This window comes from Eulemur rufifrons, unplaced genomic scaffold (assembly GCF_041146395.1).
Source record: "Eulemur rufifrons isolate Redbay unplaced genomic scaffold, OSU_ERuf_1 scaffold_317, whole genome shotgun sequence".
NCBI lineage: Eukaryota > Metazoa > Chordata > Mammalia > Primates > Lemuridae > Eulemur > Eulemur rufifrons.
The window spans coordinates 20,001-25,098 of record NW_027183099.1 but is presented as its reverse complement, the minus strand read 5'-3'; positions in this window follow the sequence as shown (position 1 = coordinate 25,098).

The following is a 5,098-nucleotide window of genomic DNA, read 5'->3' as shown; positions in this document are numbered from 1 at the left end:
CTTTCCAGGCTGACACTTGGATCGGTGGATGACGGGGGTCACCTGGCGGCGGGCGAGCGTTATGGGAAAATCCGGTAGGCGTGTTGCGACGTCCTGCCACAGAGATGGCTCTGGCGACAGCCTCGGGCCGCCCCACCCTGGCCCCCGGCCAGGCCCCGTGAATGTGTTCTCTCTGTCCCTGACTTCTTTCTTTGTTTCACCAGCCGGCGTGCTCTGAGAATGTGAAGTGTATCATAGTTCCACCCTGGGTTTCATGATCCTAAGATAGGAAGGGGTTTTATGATTCCACGACAGAAAGGTTTTCTCATCCTATCATCTCTCCCCCCCCCCTCTTTCTTTCTTTCTCTTCCTCCTTCTGCCTTTTCTTTACTTCTTTGTTGTTTCCTTCTTTCAGTCTTCCTGTCTTCCTTCCTGCCTGCCTGCCTTCCTTCCTTCCGTATTTCTTTCCTCTCTTCCTTTCTCCTGTTATCCTGTGTTTCTATCTCTGTTTTTTCCATCTTTCTTCCCCCTTTCTACTTTCCTACCTTCTTTCTTTCTCATTCTCTCCTTTCTCTCTCCTTCCTTCTTCCTTTCTGTCTCTTTCTATACTGTCTCTCTCCTTCCTTCTCTCTATCTTTTTCTCTTTCCATCTTTCCGTGCTCTTTCTTTTTCTCTCTTAATTTCCTTTCTTTTTCTTTTCTTTCTTTCCCTCCTTCTGTCTCTGTCTGTCTTTCTTTCTTTCTTCTTTCTTTCTGCTTCCATCCTTCCTTCCTTTTTCTCATTCTCTTTCTTTCTGCCTGTCTTTTCTTTCCTTATTTCTTCTTTCCTTCTGTCTTTCTGTGTTTCCTATCTCCTTCCTCCCTTCCTTTTTCTTTCTTCCCCGTGCCCTCTTCCTGTCTTTTCTTATTTACTGTTTTCTTCTTTCTGACTTTCTCTCTCTGTTTCTCCGTCTCTTTTCTTTCTGTTCTTTTCCTTTCTCTCCCTTTCTCTCTTTCTGTTTCTGCCTGTCTGTCTCTCGGCTATGTTGTGGTCTGTGCAGAGACGGGTTTGGTGGACGATGTCGGTGGTCGGGCCGACCCATCCTTTCTTTGATCCCAGTGCTAGCCAGGCCGGGGCCTGCTTAGCTTCCAAGATCAGACGAGATTGGGCGCGTTCAGGGTGGCGTGGCCCTAGACTGACCCGTCATTTTTCGATGGCTTCCGTGGGGAGTAGGGGGACTGTGTTTGATGCCCCCGGGGGACCTTCTGGACTCTGAAATGATGGGCTCCAGAGGGTTGCCCCGTGTTTTGCAGCAGACCTCTGGTGGCTGGCGCCGGTTGTGGTCGGGCTCCACCTGGCGGCCGCTTTTCTACAAGTCTCTTGTCCTCTGAATCTTCGGTGCAGCAGGCAAAGCAGGGGACAGTCCCCGATGCGAGCGAGGCTGAGTTCCGGGAAGCAAGCAGCCTTCGCGGGGCCATCTGGTTCGTGCCGGGACGCCGGCTGGGACATCTGGGAGGCAGAGCTTGGGCCTGCAGGGCTGTGTGGCGGGAGGACGTTGTCGCCGCGCTTCCAGGCTCAGCCAGCCAGGCGGCTTGCGGGGCTGCCCGGGCAGGTCGACCAGCACGCTGTGGCCGCTTTGGAGACCCGACCCACCCCGCGGGGACAGGAAGGAGACGGCACACGCGGACGGGAGAGGAGGGTGTCCGGCGACCGGCCGCCGTCCCGTGCATGCGTGTCCCTCTCCCTCGGCCTCGCCTTTCCTACCCATTTTCCCTGGTTCCCGCTCGGGAGGCAGGGACAGCCCTGTGAGTGGCACCCAGTCGTCCGTGGCTTCCTCCGAGTCCTACTCTGGGGGCGCGGACCGGGCCCTGGGTGGCGCGGGTGGCCGGCGAGGGCGACCCCTGTCGGCCCGCGGGCGCTCGTGGGCCGCGGCGGTCCCGTCCCGATGTTTTCTCCTCCACAAGTCCCCGTGCTGGGGCCGGGGACCGGGCCCTGGGTGGCCCTGGGTGGCGCGGGTGGCCGGCGAGGGCGACCCCTGTCGGCCCGCGGGCGCTCGTGGGCCGCGGCGGTCCCGTCCCGATGTTTTCTCCTCCACAAGTCCCCGTGCTGGGGCCGGGGACCGGGCCCTGGGTGGCCCTGGGTGGCCGGCGAGGGCGACCCCTGTCGGCCCGCGGGCGCTCGTGGGCCGCGGCGGTCCCGTCCCGATGTTTTCTCCTCCACAAGTCCCCGTGCTGGGGCCGGGGACCGGGCCCTGGGTGGCCCTGGGTGGCGCGGGTGGCCGGCGAGGGCGACCCCTGTCGGCCCGCGGGCGCTCGTGGGCCGCGGCGGTCCCGTCCCGATGTTTTCTCCTCCACAAGTCCCCGTGCTGGGGCCGGGGACCGGGCCCTGGGTGGCCGGCGAGGGCGACCCCTGTCGGCCCGCGGCCGCTCGTGGGCCGTGGCGGTCCCGTCCCGATGTTTTCTCCTCCACAAGTCCCCGTGCTGGGCCCTGGGTGGCGCGCGTGGACGGTGAGGGCCTCCCTGGCCCTCTACGCCACGGGGGCCGACCAGATGTCCCTGAGTGCCCCTTGTCTGCTGGCGCTGGGGACCTGCTGGGGACAGGTGGCCGTGTCGAGTGTCGTGGGGGCAGGCGTGTTCAAGTGGCTCGGTCCCCGTCTTCCTGCGCGGTGTTTTTGATCACCTCATATCGTCATCTTCCGCCTGCAGGTTAGTACTGACACGCTGTCCTTCGGCGACTGTCGCTGGAGGGGTTGGGCCTCCGCACGCGGACAGGGTTCTGGGTTCCTGGGGATCCAGCGCCCTGCCCTGTTCCCTTTGAGCTGACCGCCTGGGCCCGCGCGCCGGCTCTAGGGCGTCGGAGTGTCCCGACGGTGGTGCCCGCCTCTCGCGTTGGTCTCTTGTCCCCTCGAGAGACGGCACCCGGGGGAGGGGGGGAGGTTTGCGGCAACCTTCCCCCTTACCCCGCTGGCTCTGTGCCGTTGCGTGTCAGGCGGTCCTCGTCTTTGGGTTGTGCTTGGGAGGCGGGGCTGGCGAGGCTGAAGCGGGCTCCTCCGATCGCTGTCCTCGCCGGCCTGACTGACCTCCCCCAACCCTCCCCGTCCTCGGGGCCTGATCGATGTGGTGACGTCGCGCTCTCCCGGGCCTTGAGCCGCGTGCCAGGCGAGGGACGGTCCATTCATGGTGAATGGTGGCCGCTCTTCTCGTTCTGCCCGCGGGCACCTCACCTCTCCTTCCCCGCCTGTGGGCGGTGCGTGGGAGGCGCGGGTGCGAGACTATCCGGCCCGACCGCGGTCGCCCCGCCCTCGGCCTCGTGGCGTTGGCGGGGGGTCGTGAGTCCTCTTGACGCAGCGGGCAGCCCTCGCTCGCCCTGTGTGGCTGTTGCCTGGCCGGGGTCCCCCCTGCCCGTGACGGACGGGTGCGGGGCCGTGCCGCCCGCCCGGTCGCGCGCCCCGTTTGGCGCGCGGCTGCTGGGTCTGTGTGGCCCTTTTGTGGTGCCCCCGGAGCGCACCGGGTTGTTCTCCAAGGTGCCCGAAACCGAGCGGTGGTTGTCGTCCTCGTTCCCGGCGTCCCCCTCTGGTCGCCGCTGCAGCGTCTGCTGCGTTGGGTACACCCTCGAGCAGCGTGCTTGGGGTTGGGGGGGTCGAGGCGGGCAAGCCTAGAGGCATCCTCCTGCGCTGCGTGGGCGGGCGGGGGGCGTTGTCTCGGCGTCCCCACGATGTGTGCGTGGCGGACTTCGAAAGGCGAGCGCACGGCTTGTGCTCTTCCCACCCTGCCCGAGGGGGGGTGGTTGCACGGTCGTGTGGGCGATCGTGGTGGGGCTGGGCCGGCGACGTGGTGCCGGCCGGCCCCGTGGGGGGCCTCTGCCACCGGCCTGGTCTGCCTCGGTGACCCCTCTCCCATACCGACGGGGGAGTGTTCCCCTCGAAGTGAGGGGGCTTTTGGACCAGGGGCCCCGACCGCGAACGCTCAGGAGTCGCCAACCGTGCGTGTTTTGCCCCATGCCGCAGACCCCCCCCCCACACCTCCCCCGGGGCGTGCCTGAACGCCTCCGCCCAGGGCCCTTACGGGGGCGACCGGGGGTCGGGGGCGATCCACCTTCGGCGAGAAAGCGTCTTCTCTAGCGATCATGGAGGCGTGTCCTCTTCTGGGGTTTGTCGGATCCCCCAGCCCGCCGCCTCTCTGCGCGTCGTCAGCCGCCGCCCCTGCGGCTGCCAGTTGTGCGTGGGCAGAGTTCCCTCCTCCCCTGCCGTGGGGGGGAGCGGTCCGCCGGCCCCCGCGGTGGGGGCCGAGTGCCACTCTTCGCCTAACGTGTCCGCGCCTCCCCCCTGAACTCTGGGGGAGGGTCACGCCGGGCCGGGCCGGCGTTCCAGCTGTGAAGGGCGCCCGCGTGTGTGCGCTGCGTGCCCCGGCCGCGGGTCGCCCCGGTGTGCGCTGGGGGAAGGGGGTGGTGGTGCGGCCCGTCTCGCGCCCCCTCCCCATCCCCTGTGAGCGTGCGGCCCTCCACCCGGTCCCGTGCCAGGCTGCGGATGGATGGGCGCTCCCGTGCTGGCGCCTGTGGATTGCGGCTGGGGGGACCGCCCGGCCAACGAGGGGGTCGTTCCACCGGTGCACGGTGCTCCCCGGAGCGAGACAGGATTGGGAAACGGACGAGAATGGGATTAGGCGCGGTGGCGTGCGGGCCGAGGGCCGAAGGCCGGCGTCGCTCTGGGACGCCCCGGTGGTGAGGCCGTGGCCCCGTTGGGAGGGTCGAGGGGTGCCGAAGGCTTTGGCCGGCTGGCGTCACGGGCGCGTTGCGGGACCGCTCTCGGGTTTGGGGCGGTGGGATCCCGTGGCGTTGTTTCCCCAGTGGCCCGGTCGCGGCGCAGGTCTCGCCTCCCCACGGGCTCTCGTGCCTCGCCCTCGCGGGGTCTCATCCCTGTTCGAAAGGGTGCTCCTTCTCTCTTCCTCACGGCTGCCGACCGCCCCGCGACGAGCGTTCGCCCGACTGCGCTGCCCGAACCTGACCTCGCCGCGGGGAGGGGGCGTCGCCCTGGCCGCCAAGGCCCTGGACGGCGCCCCCCACCCCCTCGGCGACGTGCCTCGGTTGAACGGTCGGCGGGCCTCCGTGTGGCGGGCCGGACGGCGTTGGGGGGCGGCCGGTC